Source organism: Mauremys reevesii, linkage group 4, assembly GCF_016161935.1.
Source record: "Mauremys reevesii isolate NIE-2019 linkage group 4, ASM1616193v1, whole genome shotgun sequence".
NCBI classification, from domain to species: Eukaryota; Metazoa; Chordata; order Testudines; family Geoemydidae; genus Mauremys; species Mauremys reevesii.
In genome coordinates, this window is record NC_052626.1 from 68,678,720 (window position 1) to 68,697,548 (window position 18,829).

Here is an 18,829-nt window from a genome sequence, read left to right on the forward strand (position 1 = left end):
CCAGTCGTCCAGGTAGGGAAAAACGGAGATGGCGCGTCGACGGAGGTGGGCGGCGACAACGGCCATGCACTTTGTGAACACCCTTGGGGCCGTGGAGAGGCCGAAGGGGAGTACCGCAAACTGGAAGTGTAGGTGAGCGATTGTGAAACGGAGAAAGCGTCTGTGCGGTGGGAAGATGGCGATATGAAAATAAGCGTCCTTCATATCGAGGGCGGCATACCAGTCTCCTGAATCCAAAGTAGGGATAATGACCTCGAGGGATACCATGCGGAACTTCAACTTCAGCATGTATGCGTTGAGTCCTCGCAGGTCGAGAATGGGTCGGAGGCCTCCTTTGGACTTGGGGATCAAAAAATAACGGGAATAAAACCCCTTGCCCCGTTCCGCGTCCGGAACCTTCTCGACCGCTCCGATGGCTAGGAGCGAGTGCACCTCTTGTAAGAGGAGTTGCACGTGAGAGGGGTCCCTGAAGAGGGACCGGGAAGGAGGGTGGGAAGGTGGAGGTGAAACGAATTGGAGTTGGTAACCACGTTCCACCGTGCGCAGGACCCAGGCATCGGTGGTCAGCCGGGCCCATGCCGGGAGGAAATAGGAAAGGCGGTTGGAAAAAAGCAGGGAGGAATTGGGAGGAAGAACTGGTATGTCGTCCCCGGGCGCATCTTCAAAAAGATGGTTTAGGCCCCGGTGGTTTAGAGGGGGCTCGCCCTTGGGACGGTTGGTTGCCAGGGCGTCGCCCACGGCCGCCACGACCCCGCCGTCGACCAGAGTCTTGCCTGTAGTGAGGCATATAGTAAGGGCGGTTAAATTGGGGACGGAACGGACGCCTCTGGGTAGCCGGGGTATGCATCCCCAAAGTGCGGATGATAACCCTGTTGTCCTTTAGATTTTGAAGCTTGGAGTCCGTCTTTTCTGAAAAGAGCTCCTTCGAATCAAAAGGAAGGTCCTGAATGGTATATTGAACCTCAGGGGGAAGCGTCGAACTCTGAAGCCAAGAGATCCGGCGCATGGTAACGCCCGAGGCTACAGTACGTGCCGCCGAGTCAGCCGCGTCTAAGGAGGCCTGTAAGGAGGTGCGTGCTTTTTGCCTTCTTCTACAAAGGCCGCAAACTCCTGTCGGGAATCCTGAGGCAGGAGCTCTTTATATTTTTCTACCTCAGCCCAAGTGTCATGGCCGTAGCGGCTGAGCAAGGCCTGCTGGTTAGCCACACGGATCTGTAGGGCACCGGCAGAGTAGACCTTGCGACCAAGCAAGTCCATGCGCTTGGCCTCCTTTGACTTAGGAGCCGGGCCCTGCTGGCCGTTGCGCTCTTTGTCGTTGACCGACTGCACTACTAAGGACGAGGGGGCAGGGTGCACATACAAATGTTCGTATCCCCTGGAAGGGACCATGTATCTGCGTTCCACCCCTCGGGCTGTGGGCGCAATAGACGACGGAGTCTGCCACAAGGTATCAGCGTTCGCCTGGATAGTCCTTATGAAGGGAAGAGCTATGCGGGTTGGAGCGTCCGCGGACAAAATGGTCACTATTGGGTCACTGACTTCCGATACCTCCTCAGCCTGGAGATCCATTCGCAGTGCCACCCTGCGAAGGAGCTCTTGGTGCGCCCTTAAGTCAATTGGCGGGGGACCCGCTGATGACGAGCCTGCCACCGCCTCATCTGGGGGAGAGGAGGAGGAAGAAGTGCCAGGCAGAATGGCGTCTTGGTCAGCATCCGGCCCCTGTAAAGGTTCCTGCCCCAGAGGTTCCTGGGCAGGCTGAGCCCCTTCGTCTGCACCGGATGGTACCTCAGTGTCAACTGGGGGGCGGCTTACGGTAGCCTCCGGGACGCGTGGCTCATGCGATACAGTGCGCATAGGAGGCACAGGAGGGCCTTGGCTTTGGTGGTAGGCCCAAGGAGTCCAATAACCCCACTGATTTGGGTCCTGGTCCGCAGGATGGGATTGTCGGAAAACTCCCGAAGGGACCTGAGAGTCGTGATCATCGACATAGTAGCTGTCGGCATGTGAGGAGGCCAAAGCGTGTCGAGAGGGCCAAGGAGGAGCAGATAAGCCTTGCATCGAAGTGCCCACAGATCTCATTTCCCGCCTTTGTGGTGAACGGTGCCGGGAGGCATCTCGGTACCGAGAGCAGGAGCGAGAATGGGACCTGCGACCAGTGCGGTGCCGGGAGGTCGAGCGGGATCTCCACGATCGGTGCCGGGAGCGACTCCGCGAGTAGCGGCGGCCATAGCGGTACCGAGAACTGGATCGGTGCCAGGAGTGACGGGTCGGAGATCGAGAGAACGACCGATACCGCGAGTCCGACCGGTGCCGCGTGGTTGAGCGGTGCCAGGACTGCGAGCGGCGGTGCGATCGACGGCCAGATCGGGATCGGCGCCGAGAGCGGGATCGGCGTCGAGAACGGGATCGGGTTCGGTGCCGGTCAGAGTCGGTGCCAGCAGGTGGCCTAAACATAGACGGCTTGCCCATGGAGCGGGGCGCCCGCACCGGCGGCGCCGGGGGTGGTGGCACAACCGGTTCTGTCAGTGCAATGAGGTCCCGTGCCACCTCGAAGGTCTCAGGAGTCGATGGCAGTGGCATCTCAACTGCGGCCGGAGCCGGGGAGGTTACAGGTGCCGGGCTCGACGGCCTCTCAGGGGCCAGAGTCACCGGTGCCAGCAGAAGCGTCTGCGGCAGAGGAACCGGTGCCGCGGCAGGTTTTGGTGCCGGGCGGTCCGGACAGGGCACACTCTGTGGCTTCGGAGCCGGCGGTGCCGTGGAGGCAGCGGCCTTTCCTTTCTTCACCCTCGGCGAGAGAGAACGTCTTTGGGCCGGTTTCGGTGCCGATGGCGTTTTCGGTGGCACCGCAGAGTGGCCTGGCGCCGTGGTGGTGCTGCGAGAGTCCTTCGGGGCAGCGGGCGGTGCCGCGGCCGGAGGGGTTAAGGCTGCCTCCATTAGGAGCTGTTTCAGCCTAATGTCTCTCTCCCTCTTAGTGCGAGGCTTAAAAGCCTTGCAAATTGGGCACTTAGTAGATAAGTGCGACTCTCCTAAGCACTTTAAACAGGAGCTATGAGGATCTCCTGTAGGCATAGGCCTGCGGCAGGCCGAGCACGGCTTGAAACCCGGGGAGCCGGGCATACGCTCCGGTCCCGGGTGCGGGTGGGGCTAACCCCCGAACCCGCTAACTATCTACACTAAACTGATTTTAAACTTATCAAAAATAAGAAAACCTAAGCTAAGATAAGAACTATGTACAATTTTTTACAGAGAAAACTATGAGGAAACTAGGGAAGCGGAGGTCAGACAAGCTGCACTCCGCTGTTCCAACGACCGACACGGGCGGTAAGAAGGAACTGAGGGTCGGGTGGGTCGGCTGAGGTATATATGCGGTGCCGTTATGGCGCCACTCCAGGGGGCGCTCAGCCGACCCACTGGGGTTGCTAGGGTAAAAGTCTTCCGACGAAAGTGCACGCGGCGCGCACACACCTAACTGGAATGGATATGAGCAATCACTCGAAGAAGAAACTGAGTTTTCAGGAGCTTAAGTAGTCCCTGGAATTATGGTTAAAGTTTCCTCCTCTTCCCCCACTCCAAAATCTGAGATGGCACCCTGGGTGAGCCAGGAGGGCCATGGGCTCTGGCAAGATGCAGCCCCCATGTGACAGCATGAAGCCCGCCTTGAGCCACATGCCGAGCATCAGGTGCCACAAGCCACAGCAGCAGTGCAGAAAGGGGGCAATACACTATATACAATGCCACCCTTACTTCTGCGCTACTGCTGGTGGTAGTGTTGCCTTCAGAGCTGGGTGCCTGGCCAGCACCCACCAGTATCAGGCCGCCCTGCCAGTGCTTAATTAGTGCCAGGGCTGAGCTCTAGCCTCTGGCATCTCTTTCAATACAAATTAAACACTGGGGGAGGCAGTGGGGCCCAGAGGTGATGGAGGGGAGGAGAGCCCATGGGGGCCAGGAGTGATGGGGAGGTGCCAAAATACAAGTTCGCCTAGGGTGCCATTTTCCCTAAGGCCAGCCCTAACCTCAACGATAATGCTTTACGCATGGATCCCTTACAATCTACAAACACAACAAATTGTAATGCATTTCTAAACCAGTACATACATACTACATCGGAGTTACAATTATTAATAAAAACTGTCCTTATGGGGTAAGAAAACCTTTTTGAGATGCAGGGCCCGACAGTACAGCCAGAGATTTGACTGCCTTGTGTCAAAGGCAGAAACCAACACAAAAATGCCTGTAATTGAATTCTCCATAAAATGATTATGGTTCTAAAAGGCATACTAATGCTTAGCATAGCTTCTTTTGCCCATTTACACTGAAAAATACCCTGGATGTCTCTTTCAATTATACTAAGCCTTTTATTCAAGAATTTTCTGTCCCGGTTGAAGTTCTGATGCTGACTCATTCTCTGACCTTGGGCAACTCACTTAACCTCTCTATGTTTCCCTGTCTCTAAAATGAGGACACAACTTATCTATCCCTCATGATTGGGACTGTGAGGCTTAACATCTGTAAAGCACTTAAGGTATGTCTACACAGCAATTAAAAACCTGTGTCTGGCCCGTGCCAGGTGACTGGAACTTGCAGGGCTTGGGCTAAGGGGTTGTCTAATTACAATGTAGACTTCCAGGCTCAGGCTGGAGCACAGGCTCTAGGACCATGCAAGGTGAGAGGGTCCCACAGCGTGGGTTGCAGCCTGAACCGGAATGTCTACAACACAATTAAACAACCCCACAGTCTGAGCCCTGCGAGCCTGAGCCACTGGCACAGACCAGCCGCAGGTGTCTAATTGCAATGTAGACATAACCATAGAGACTATCTATAAAAGAACAACATTTCATTATTGTGAGATACATGCAGTTCAGGTTGATGGCTGGTGTATTACATGATAAGAAATTCTGTGATTACACACATTTAAAGATTTTTTGAATTAAGAATTTCCTCTTGGAACACGATTGTTGACACAACCAGGCCCTACAAACCACAACATTGTCAATTCTTGTTCTAAATAAGTACTGGTTATACACCCTAAAAAATTACCTTCCAGACATGCCTTTGCTTAAAATTAAAGAGAGTCATATGTGAATGTTGCAGATGGAGTGCAAAACAATTAACTGGATATCAATATGTTAGAAAGACAACACTTTGTAGATCACAGAAAAATAATGAGCACTTCTGAATTAGCATTATAATTCCATCTTATTTATGCACCATAAACAAAAAATCTGGAAAATTGCTCCCTGATTATATCCTTCCTGGGACTGACTTCTCCCCCAGTCAAAGCCAATTGCACTGTGCCTCTCTCTCCCTTTTTTTTTTTTTTTTTTTTTAAATATAAAGCAAATAGCAGCGGCAATTCAGATTTGTCCACAAGGCTCCTGGAATTCTTATACATGTCCCTTCCCTGCTTACTTCCCTACTTTACTAGGCTCCTCCAGCAGAGATCTAGTGGCCAGGACCAAAATGTAGTTAAAGTTCAATTACCAAACTAATTGATAGGACATCAGAGGATTTCTGGAGACCCATATTTTTTCCATTTTAAACAAAAATCTACCTCTGGCTGTTTTCCTTGAAGAGACAGGCCTCAAAATGTAACCCAGTCACTAAGGAGGCTCATTGATGAAAAAAATATAGAATTTTTCCCACCAAAAGGCTCATGAAAGCAGGCTGATAAGCCTTATAGGATCATAGAATCATAGAATATCAGGGTTGGAAGAGACCTCAGGAGGTCATCTAGTCCAACCCCCAGCTCAAAGCAGGACAAATTCCCAACTATCAGAGGGGTAGCCATGTTAGTCTGGTTCTGTAGAAGCAGCAAAGAATCCTGTGGCACCTTATAGACTAACAGACGTTTTGCAGCATGAGCTTTCGTGGGTGAATACCCACTTCTTCGGATGCAATTCCCAACTAAATCATCCCAGCCAGGGCTTTGTCAAGCCTGACCTTAAAAACCTCTAAGGAAGGAGATTCCACCACCTCCCTAGGTAACCCACTCCAGTGCTTCACCACTCTGAGTGAAAATGTTTTTCCTAATATCCAACCTAAACCTCCCCCACTGCAACTTGAGACCATTACTCCTTGTTCTGTCATCGGGTACCACTGAGAACAGTCTAGATCCATCCTCTTTGGAACCCCCTTTCAGGTAGTTGAAAGCAGCTATCAAATCCCCCCTTTTCAGATTCCCTGGGTGTCATCTCTTCCTGCAGCCCTTAGAAAGTCCATTGGGATAGGGGTGAGGAGACAATGCATCTCTGATATCCTCCCAAGGGCACTTCCTCCCCCACCCCCGCAATTACTATAGACCCTACTGAGGTTCATAAGAATGAAGCACACTGTTCCTGCAGACCTTAGGAGACCCATGTAGGTGGAGGATTGAGTAAAGGAGATTAGAGGGCATTTCCCACCTTCCTTTGGACCTTCTCAGGTTTACTGGAGAGAGAACACCTAGTATCACAGATCACCTAATGAGCCTTAGGTGGTGCAAAGATTTCCCTTGTAAGCCTCAAAACACAAAAGTAGATATGGTCCCGCACGTAATGGCTCACAATCTAATCAGGGCACATTACATTAAGGTAATTTGTGTGCCTTGTCTGAGAAGTATAACTTTAGCTCTGCATTTCCTTGATTTCCAACATTTCCAGTTTTGTTTTAACCAACATAATTGAGAAGTAATATGCAGTCAAACCACTGATGTGTGCCAGCAGCCTTCAACAAGTTTTTTCATGAGGGAATGTATATAGTATAGCACAGTGGTTCTCAAACTGTGGGTAGGGACCCCAAAATTGGTCGTGACTCTGTTTTAGTGGGGTCACCAGGGATGGTGTTACATTTGCTGGGGCCCAGGGCTGAAGCTGAAGCCAGAGCCCCACCGCTCGGAGCTGAAGCCAAAGCCCAAGGGCTTCAGCCCTGGGCAGGGGGTTCAGACTTTGGCCCTGGGTGGTGAGGCTCAGGTTACAGGCCCCCTGCCTGGGGCTGAAGCCCTTGGGCTTTGGCTCTGGCCCCCCTGCCCACAGTGGCGGGGCTCAGGCATGGGGTAATGTAGTAATTTTTATCAGAGGGGCATTGTGGTGCAATGAAGTTTGAGAACCTTTGGATAGCAAGTAGAGGTATTAGAAGAAACATGAGTTATTAGAAGAAAACTAAGTCTTTTTTCTGGATATTAAGTTATTTTTAATGACCAGAAAGAAAAAAAAGCGTGTGGTTACCATATTAACAGTCACTTAACTAACCAACATAGGATGGAAACAAAAATACTGGAGACTGCCAAAAAGAAAGTCAAGACCTCAGATATCACCCCTGTTCTGCTGCCTTCCTGCAAAGCCCTGCACTCGCTTTGCCTCCTACTGCCTCTGCCCCGCCCTCTCCCCGAGGCCCCCACCAGCTCACTGGTCTCCACCCTCCCCCAAGCCCCTCCCCCAGCCATCAAACAGCTGATTGGAGGCGCCGCCAAACAGCTGTGGCTGGTGGGTTTTTCCCCCGTGGGTGCTCCAGCCCCAGAGCACCCACACAGTCAGCGCCTATGACCCAAAATACTACCGCAAAACCCCAAAAGTCTCACATGGGATAATGCTATACATATCTAAATGAGAAGCAATGCAACCAATGTTTTATAAGGGAGTTAAAATCAAATGGACTCTCGGATGGAGACTGTGCATTTTGAAAGTTTCTTTGTAGTGCTTGATTACATTAATTTTGCCAAACGTATTGAAATGCTTAGTTGTAGCTACCCAGACGTGTAGTATTTTCACCCCAATTTTCTACTGAAAATTTCTTGTGAGTCTTTTGGTGAGAAAAATGTTGTCTTTTTATTGACAAGCCTCCTGAGCAATTGGGTTACACTATAATGCCTATTTCTGAAAAGAAAAAGCTAGAGGTATATTTTTTGTTTAAAATGAAAATATAGGCTTCTCTATCATTAAATTAAGAAATGACACGCAAAGTATGGATCAGATCAAACACTTTTTTTTTTCTTTTTTACAAGTCAGGATGAAATTACTCAGGAAACTCCTCAAGTTGCAACTCACAGTTCCTGACTCATCATCCTATCACAAGGCTGAGTTTGGAGCACCACCAATGGGGGCAGGGCTCATGGCTCTTCAGATGCACAAGATGTTTGAGATCAGAAAGTAAATTCACAGAAGGTAACGACATCTGTGCTGTTATTCAGGCCTTCCTGTCCTCAAGGCAGCATGGCTCCCTCAAGCACCATACTGCCACTGTCTCCCGGCCTGTCCCTGGAGATACTACCACTCCCACCCTACTCCCCAAACACAGGAGGGAACCCACACAGTAGAAATTCTGAGAGACGATGTTGACAGGTTAGCACTAACTTCTGAAGGAGATTCTCCCATGGGGCTGTCAGGAGATTATGCTGTATGGAACAGCAAAGCTCCTACTAGGGTAGTCTTCTAACAAAGGGGTTTCTGTAGATTCAAAAGGAGGAGATACTGCAACACTGGTTTCATTGCCTGGAAACTGACAGAAGAAAAGAAAGGAAAGAAAGTGATTACTCTTTTCATCCCTCCTTGGGAGGATATGTCCTATTTGAAAAATCTGCTTATCAACAACAGCTCCACAGCAATCACATGTGCTGCCTCACTTTCATTTCCACTGATACCTTCATCTCGTCACCTATACTGTTAAGTTCTGCTCCCTGGTGTCACAGCAACCAGCAGCAGCAGCAACTGGGGTGGAGCTTGCTCAGTGTAGATGGACTCTTCAGCAACTTTCACAGCAAACTAACAAATCTCTACTGAGCACATGCAAACTGAGATTTTTCAAAGGCTTATAACTTGGTCAAATGGGGACAATTTTTCCTAGAAACAGCAAAAGGCACATAGCTGATACAAAGCCAGCCCTCCCCCACAATTTCAAGTCCCTGGTCAAAAGCAGGAAGGGGTTACAGCTTCCCAACAAAACAACTGTAAGAACTGTATTATCCTGAATAAAACATATTTTTCTCTAATCTTGTCCTCAGAAATTGCTGAACCATTTTTACTGATTTTTTTTTTAATTCAGCCTGAGGCAGATACCTAGCATGGGAATTTCAGCCTGAATAGGTAAAGTCTGGCAAAGTTATAAGCAATTGAAAACAGGGTTTTATACTGATGTCCAACCACCTTAAGAAGAGGCTACCAACTATGCCTATGAATTTAGCCTCATAGCCCCCAAATGAAGTAAACAGGTATTCTAATTTTACAGACAGGGAAATCAAGACATTTCCAGGGTAAGAGATTTGCCTAAAATCACAGAGTGAGCCAATGGCAGATCTGGGAATAAAACCCTAGTCTCCCAACTCCTATGCCCGCACCTTATCCACAAAGCCATTTGCTTCTTTCCTTCCACATGACGCTGTACCTGCATCTATACAGGCTGTTAGTTTTTGACAGGGTCATTTGCACTGTAGAATGGAAAAAATAATGAGGCAAAAGCTAAAAGCAAAGAAAAAATGACTTTCCGGTATTTTATAACTTTAAACCACCTCCTTCTATATATTTCACCATGGCATGAAAACAGGAAATACTGCTCTAGCGGTTTTCATTCCTTTTTCTCAATAGTATTAAACATTTTATGAGCATGGATATTCCAAAAGGAACACTGTGTCAGACCATAAACTGCAGAAATGCATATTCTCCTATAAGGTCTATAACAAAGAATGCATATTGCAACGGTACTGAAAATGGTAGTAATTACATTTTAGTCATTTTCAACTAACACAAAGTTGTGCCTTCTGAGAATACTTTTTTAACAACCAACATCAGAATACAAAAGCATCTCAATTCACCTTTGCAGTGACACATTCAGTAGTAAACCAGAATAATTCTCCTTTATTAAAAAGTTTTTGCACAGTACTATGGAGCAGAGGAACACAATTTAAACATGGCCAATGTGCTAACAATAAGTAATTTAGTGAAAATTTATGTAGAAAAAGTAAGGACATTGCTCTTCAGTTGACAGATTTCCCCTCAAGTTCTTAGTTTTTATTACTGTACATAATAATGCAACTGGAAACAGATTCCAAAAAATATTTTCCCAAGGTGAACCCTATATATAAGTGAGGTATTTTCATTGCGATTATACTTCAATAGTTAGTTAAAAAAACAAAAACAAAAGAGAAAACAGTGGCTGTTTTGAGTACACTAGAAATGGCTAACCAAAAACAAACCTATGGATTCAACTACCTCAATGAAAACACTGCTACAAGTTTATAATGTGGAAGAAAAAAATCATGCAGTTGACTATAAAATGCTTTACATGCTTTCTTAAATAATTCGTTACAGGAACTGTTTTAGTGCATTGAAGGGGTCCATCTACATCAAAGGGAAAATGTATTTGAAAGCCATATTAAAACACTGGTCAAATACAGCTCATGTTGTCCTGTTTTCTATCACAGTTTGGTTCCCTGGTTGGTGGGACAGTGCCAAAACATGTTCCAAGCAGTGATGAGCTGCCAATGTCTTAAGAACCGGTTCCCTACCAGTTCTTCGGCAGCACTTCAGTGGCGGGTCCTTGGCGGCACATCGGTGGCGAGCCCTTCAGTGCTGGCTGAAGACCCAGAGCGAGTGAAGGACCCGCCTCCGAAATGCTGCCGAAGACCCGGAAGGGAACTGCCTGGTGAGTACGAGCCCCATATGCCTCCCAAAACAGCCTGTTGTCCCCCCGATCCAACCCCCACCCATGTCCTGCCCCCAATTGCCCCCCTCAGAACCTGCAACCCATTAACCCCCCCCCACTCTTTGTCCCCTGACCACCCCTTCCCAAGACCTCCCGCCCTAACTGCCTCCCAGGACCCCCCCGACCCAACCCCCCCCAGTTCCCCGTCCCCTGACCGCCAGAACCTCTACCCCTCCAACCACTCCCTGACCCTTATCCAACCCCTCCTCCCAGCCCTGGCTCGGCCCCCTTACCATGCTGCTCATGGCAGCGTGTATGGATGCTGCGCAGCCCGCTGCAGCTTGCAGCCTCACCCCCTTACCATGCCGCTCAGAGCTGCCCAGGAGCAGTCCAGAGCAAAGGGCCCCGGTGGCGCGCCACGCTGAGGCTCTGTGAGAGGGGAGAAGGCGGGGAGGAGGGGCCGGGGGAGCCTTCCCAGCTGGGAGCTCAGGCGTGCCAGACAGGACGGTCCCGCGGGCCAGATGTGGCCTGCAGGCCCAAGTTTGCCTACCCCATTAACAACCAGTTCTAAACCTGCTTCTAAATTTAACAACCAGTTTGCGTGTACCGGTGCGAACCGGCTCCAGCTCACCACTGGTTCCAAGCATATGCTTGAGTGAATATTGTCTTTCATTGATCCAAGTATGGTTGGTGTTAGTATTTCATTAGGCATGTTTTGTGAGTGATCTTCCTTAATGATTTAATTTTTATTAGTCTTTTCACAGAATTAACACAAAACATCATCATAAATGCCTTAACACTCTGCATTTATATATCACCTTCTAACAGAAGATCTTTGTGCCCTTGACATTTATTTAGCCTCACAACACAGTTATGAAGGAAGCAAGTATTCTTATCCTATTTTATAGACAGAGAAATTGGCAAATTTAAGTAACTCTGCAAAGGTCACACTGGAAGCAATGGAAGAGCTGAGAATAGAACCCAATGTTCTATTTCCCAGTCCTGTATCTTAACTACAAGGCCATCCTTCTTCCCTATACAATAGATAAGCAAAGCAGAAATTAAAATGTACATATAAAACCGAGGTAATTGGAAATCTATATACCTTTAGTTCATAAACACTAACAATATTCAGACTCATCGGCTTCTGAGGAAGCTATCATTTATCATTTTTGCAACTGTAAGGGCTTGAAATTTAACCTTCCAAACACAATGACTGTAAAGCAACAGTATCTTCCCATCTTCCTGACTCTGAAGAGATACTTCTGCTGCTGTACCCTATCTTTTCCAAGAAGGAGCAGATGAAAATTAACAAAACTGAGCAGCTTCACAACTGCTATTGAGAATCCCTACAAAGAATTATCACAAATCATGTCAATTTAATTAAGAAAGCTACATGCAGGAGCAGCGCAGTCAGGCACTGGAGTTATTCACTGGGGAGAAGGACTGAAAAACCAGAGGTTGAAGAAGGGATAGAGAATCAAGGAGACCTCATCTCCTTTGCAGCAACCAGATGGCTGGGTGACGACTAGATTAGAACACTCTACTGATGCAGCAGCCAGGAGGCTCCTTCTCCCTTCCAGCAATTGTGGGGGAGAGACTTCAAATTCATACAACACATACCAGAGACTGACATAAAAGTTCAGACCCACGAGAGGGTCCAAGGAGAGCGCTCTACTAAAAATCCCAGTATCGTCCCTCTTCCCAGCAGCTGGTGGAAGAGGAACTGGACTTCTCATTGAGGTCTTGCCTGTGAAAGTATCGGTTTGAAGCCAAATTGTACACAATAATTTCTGGGTAATAGGCCTGGTCCTCTGGCTAGAACATGGCTGGTACATTTTTCAAACTGATAGTAAAGTTTCTCTAACTGCTTCTCCCTCTTAGTCAGCACCTCATTAACCAAATAAACATTTGTATGACATAACATACAAAAACAGTTCTCACTTTTTAGACAGACTCAAAAGGGGCATGGTGAGGCAGGCATTTAGAAGGACAGGTTTGTTCAAGAAAAAGATGGAGGAAACAACTACCAGTGGTTCTCAAACTGTGGGTCAGGACCCCAAAGTGGGTCCCGACCCCATATAATGGGGTCACCAGGGCTGGCTTAGACTTCCTGAGGCGGAAGCCCGAGCCCCACCACCCAGGGCCGAAGCTGAAGCCCAAGCCCCACCGCCCAGGCCAATGCCCAGGGGCTTCAGCCCCAGGCAGCAGGGCTCAGACTTTAGCTTCTGAAACCCTTTGACTTTGGTCCCCGCACCCGGGGCGGTGGGGCTCGGGCAGGCTCAGGCTTCGGTCACCCTCCCAGGGTCATGTAGTAATTCTTTGTTGTCAGAAAGGATGCAGTGCAATGAAGTTTGAAAACCCCTGAACTAGACAACAGGCAAATATGATTATTTGTATAACATCAATAAGATACTCTGGTAGTTGCTATACAGACAAGTATGAAAACAAGGTCCCACCCCAAATAGCTTATAACCTAGACATTGCTCAATTAAAGGCCATTTGAAATTCAAATTTGTTAACATATCTCTATGCTGTTGGAAATATCAGAACATATGGGTTATCAATGTCACAATAAAGACAGACTACCTAATTTTTCCCAACATTTTTTGCATATTCATATCCAGTGGCAGTGTAACTTGCTTTTTTCATATCTTCTCCTCAAACTCTTTCCAGTTTTATTTGGGCCTCCCCAACACGCTGATTTGTTCAGAGATAGAGTTTGCAGAGGTGTTAACAAACAGAACTGCAGAGTCAAGAAGAGAAGGAACGTGCAGTGTTAAGGATGATACCAAAGTTAATGACAACAGAGATAAGAGAGAAGATACAGAGTTCAGTTTGAAGATCATCTTCTTGCCCAACAGAAGCACTTCTGTTCTGGAGACATTTAGTTGGATGAAGCTGAGATGATACCATAAATTTACGTGGTTAAAGCAGACAGAGAAGGGGACAGAGGAGAGTCACTGCAGGCATCAAATGATATGTAAAGTTGAATTATTTTTTAAAACAAGAGTTTACAAAACCTGAGAATGAACAAAGAAAATTTTCCACTAACTTTTTTTTTTTTTAAATTATCATGAAAGCAGCCTACTGGATTTAAACTTTCCTTCACAGGATTCATAAACCAAACATATAGCACTATGCTAAGTGCATGAGAGCCTGAGAGGGAAACTGTCCAGAAAATTTTAATTACTCATGCTGAGAGAAATAAAAATATACACCAGGAACAAATAGTGACAAGTAATTTGCCTTTTTAAAACTTTCCATTTTATGGTGTCAACCTCAAATGAAATTAAATGTATTTGTGAAAAAACATGTTTTTAACCAGAGCATTCCTTTTAACTCTCACAATTATAGTAGATAAAACAGTATAAGTCTGACCCCAAAATGTCCCACTTTCATTTGCACTATATTCATAGATGACAAAGGGAAATCTCTCCATCTCATTAAATTATTTCACTTCCAAAGCCTATTTGTCTCTTTGATGGGGGAGGGAGATTCCCCCCCCCCTTTTAAAAACAAACGGATATGCATTTTCTTGTAGTAGTGTTGACCAATGTCTTCAACATATGCAGTAGGACACATTTGCCCAGATTTACAAAGAGATCATCCACAGTGTTTAGGACAAAGCGATAGGAGCTAAATTCATCTCTGCTATAAATCAATGGCATTACAATAAATTGAATTTCATCCTAAGTCTCCCTCAGTCTTCTTTCCACTTTTATTTATTAAACAGAATTATTCCTATAGTTTGCTTTTGCAGGGTCATTTTTAAAAATGCTGTCTAGAGAGAATGGCTAGCCACCCACATGCATTTTGTTAACTGTTACTACTAATCAGCAGGCTAGCCCACAGAAATTAACATTTACAGAAGTTGAGCAAGTAATCAGAAAACTACTTAAAAGCCTGTCACAAGAAAAGCAGTATGATCAGTACTATTCTTACTATATATTCAAGTCTAGTTCTCTCTCTCTCTCTCATTAGAATAGTGATATTTCTTGTTTCTAGATTGGTACGAGCACCACATGCATTTCATATAAAAAAATTAACCTAAGCTGTAAACCTCATCAGCCACATACTCTGCCTGGGAAAATTACTCAGAAAACACGTAATGCAAGAATGAACATTTCCTCTGATGTGATTTAGTAATGTCTCCAAACCTTGGCACAATATACTCGTATGAAGTATGGGATGCACACACAACAAAAACAAACAAAATTCATCCAACTGTAAATCCAGAGTGTGTTTTGGCTTCCACCTTCATCGAATGGCTAAAAAATAAGATATGCCTTACGAATAAAATGGTTTCAAAACACAAAATCACATTGAATCAGTGTACACAACATGGAAAAACCAAAGAATACATACAGCACCACATTTTGCTGTGGCATATTATACTCAGAAGGACTCACACCATATAAAGTTCAAAATAATACATCCAGAGATTCTCTCAAGTTGTTTAGGTCCTTCCATTTTTTTATGAGGGAAAAATTATTTTTGTATCTGAGAGACTGTGGTGACTGTTTAAATATTTTAGCCTACATTAGTCTAAATCACTGTTGTATAATATTAAAGAGTCAATATTGGGTACATTCGTTTGGATCCAAATGCCCTTTAATGCACCATGCTATTAATTTCCCTTTTTTAATAGCTTTTATAAACACAATAAAAGCTTTCTATACTGTTTTATATCTTCAATGTATTCTACAAACAATAGATTTTTTACCAATTTTGTGTGCATATATATTAATATCAAAAACAAAAAAAAGCCATTGAAAGAACATAAAGTTTATAAAATCAAGCACTCAAAAGTTAAGAATTAATTCAGCCCTCTTGTGCACATACATTTTGATACAGTTTTTAAATTACATGATCATATACTATTTTTTCTACAGGACCCCTGTCTCATTCAGTGCACAGACTATACAGAAGCTATTCCAGTGATTTTCAACCTCTTTTCATTTGTATACCCCTAAAAAATTTAGAGGCATAGGTCCTTTTGGAAATATTAGACGCAGTCTGCAGACCCCCATGGGTCTGTGGGTCACAGGTTGAAAACCACTGTTCTATGGTAACAACCACCTTTTGCGGACACCGTTGTCTGAGGATCCCCAGGGCTCCACAGACCACAGACTGAAACCCCCTGAGCTATGCAATATTTTACTTTTACTTCATTGTTTAATATATGGCTCCCATTCATTACTGCACACAATTCATACCTACCCTTGAGGACAAAAGGAGAACTTAGATACAGAGAGATTAAAGTCAAAATTAGGTGCCCAATTAGGGACACCTAGGAACTGATTTTTCGAATAATTATATAGCACTTTATATATTCAAAGCACAGTTCTCATTTAGTTCAGTTGCAGCTGTGAGTGCTCAGCACTTCTGCAAATCAGATCCCAGAGACTCAATTTGGGCACCCAGAAAATGAACACAATAATTCATAGATTTATAAATTATAAAGCCAGATTAGAGTGGCATAATTTAATTTGACTTCCCACATAATACAGGCCATAGGACTTCCTTGAATTCATTCTTGTTTAAACTAGAGCATGTTTTAAAAAAAAAAAACCAAAAAAACCCCCATTCAATTCTTGATTTTAAAATTTTGTCACAGAAAATCGTCCACAAACTTTTGTAAACTATTCCTAAGGTTAGTTACCCTCACTTAAGGAAATTCAGTCTTATTTCTAGACTGAATTTGTCTAGCTTCAGCTTCCAGCCATTGGATCTCATTATACCTTTGTCTGTTAGACTGAGGAGCCCTTTTTTAAATCAATTTTCAGTTCCCCATATAAGTATTTATAAACTGATCAAATCACCCCTTAATCTTCTCTTGATAGGCTTAATAGATTGAGCTTCTTGAGTCTTTTATTATAAAGTATGTCTTCCAATCTGTTAGTTATTCTTGTGGCTCTTCTCTGAACCCTCTCCCATTTTTCAACATTTTTTTTTTTATTGTGGGCACCAACACTTTTAAAGTCACTGCTTCCCAGGATACAGTCCCCCATCCTGTAAGTATGACATGCATTCTCTGTTCTTAGATGTATGACTTTACATTAGGCCATCCTGAAACACATCCTTTGCTTGCGTGTGTCCAGCTGATTACTCTGTATCAGTGACCTGTCCTCTTCATTATTTACCACTCCACCAATCTTTGTGTCATATGCAAGCTTTATCAGTAATGATTTTGTGTTTTCTTCCAGGTCATTGATACAAATGTTAAATGGCATCGGGCCAATAACAACACTATGCAGGGCCCCTCTAGAAACACAGCCATGCCATTATGCTTCCCTGTTTACAATTACATTTTGAAACCTATCAGTCTGCCATTTAATCTGTTTAATGTGTGCTATGTTGATTTTACCTTGTTCTAGTTTCTTAATCTAAGCATCATGCAGTACCGAGTCAATCATCTTACAAAAGTCTATTGCATCAACACTATTATCTTTATCAACCAAAATCTTAATCTTGATCAAAAAAAAATCCAGTTAGTTTGACAAACTCTATTTTCTCTATACCCCGGTTGATTGACATTAATTATTTATCAGTGAAGTCCCATATCAGCCTTTCCACTGTTTTACCCAAGATCCATGTCAGGATGACAGGCCTAATTACCCAGATCATCCCGTTAGCCCTTTTTGCAAGTTGGCACATCATCTTTCTTTCAGTCTTCTGAAAGTTCCTCAGTGTTCCAAGACTTATTGAATGATATCATTAATGGTCCAGCAAGCTCCTCAGCCAGCTCTTAAAATTCTAGGTTGCAAATTATCTGGACCTGTTGATTTTAAAATGTCTAACTTTACTAGCTGCTGTTTAACAACCTCCTGAGTTACTGTTGGAATGAAAAGTGTTTCACTATCATCATATATGAATAGATCATGCTGAATTTTACCAAATACAGAACAGAAATATTTATTCAACACTTCTGTCTTTTCTCCATTATTATTGACAATTCTATCATTTCCATTTAATAATGGATCGATAACCATTTTAGGATTCCTTTCAATGACCAACTGTGAAAAATTTAGTTTAATTGTCTTGCCTAGCATCATATAAGCACTCTGACAAAGGTAGGGATAGAATCCAGATCTCCAGGGTAGCATTCAACTGCCTTAATTATGAGTCCATCTTTCCTCTTCCTGCAATCCTCTGCCCCATTCACTACACCCCTTCCAACTTCTGCAACAAATGAGGCAAGGGTCCTACAGATAAGAGATTCCTTCACTACACAACCACAATTCATTCCCAGAGCAGGTACATCCAGTGCACTAAATGAGGTAGGATCCTGTGGAAAAAAAAATCATATGTGGTCATGTAATTAAAGACTATCATATTGACATCCACATGGCTCATCAGCAAGGTTTCAATCTTTAGATCCACTGCACAGACCTCTGCCACTTGAGCTAAAAGCATAACTGATAATGACACTGGAGGGGAATGAGAGACACATTTTGCCCATGGGTTTCACAGATATTTGCTGACAGCAAAGGAATAGTGAGACTCAGGAATCGTGGGTTCCACTCCCGGCTCTGGAAAGGAGCATGCTCTAGTGAGCACACAGACTATTATCCTTATTTTCCTCCAAGCTTGACCACCCCATCCCTCCAGCCTGTCCCAGTCCTGTCTATTCCCCACCCCTGGTTTCTTGTCCTTCTCCCATTCTCCTTCCCTACGCAGTCCCAGTCTCCACTTCTCAGGCTTCTCATTCCACTCCAAGTCTCCTTGACCAGCCAGTCTCCATTCTCCCCTCCCTGCTCCTCATCCAATCTGTCTCTCCCCTTCCTTCCCCACCAATGGTTCACAGTCCCAGTCTCCCTCATTGGGCTCTTCATATAATCTTTGTCTCTTCTCCCTGACTCTTTGCCCCAGTCTCTTTGCCCAGTCATTCCCAGCTCTCCCCCTGCACATAACTCCTTACCAGATTTGTCTCTCCTCTCCCCCCCACACACTGGTTCCTTCTCCCGATCTCCTTATCCAGCTGGGCCCAGTCTCTTCCCTTCTCCTCCCCATGGCTCCCAGTTTTCTTGCCCAACCAGTTCCTGCTTCATTCCCTTCCCGCACCCACCCAATTGCTGGTGACATGGGCGCCGACTTATATGGGCTCCTGGGGCTTTAGCCCCAGCAATATTTACAGTCAGGGGCTCTGCTCCACCAATAGTTGGAGCTAGGTTTCGCCCCTTTTAAATCCCAGCCGCGGCTGGGAGTCAGAGGG

General features: G+C 45.4%; 1 protein-coding gene across 27 annotated transcripts in view; it reads right to left on the reverse strand.

Moving 5' to 3' along the window:
• RAD51B (RAD51 paralog B) overlaps positions 1 to 18,829 on the reverse strand; it is a 723,435-nt gene that overhangs the window by 639,995 nt on the left and 64,611 nt on the right. The gene's annotated exons all lie outside the window — the stretch shown is intronic.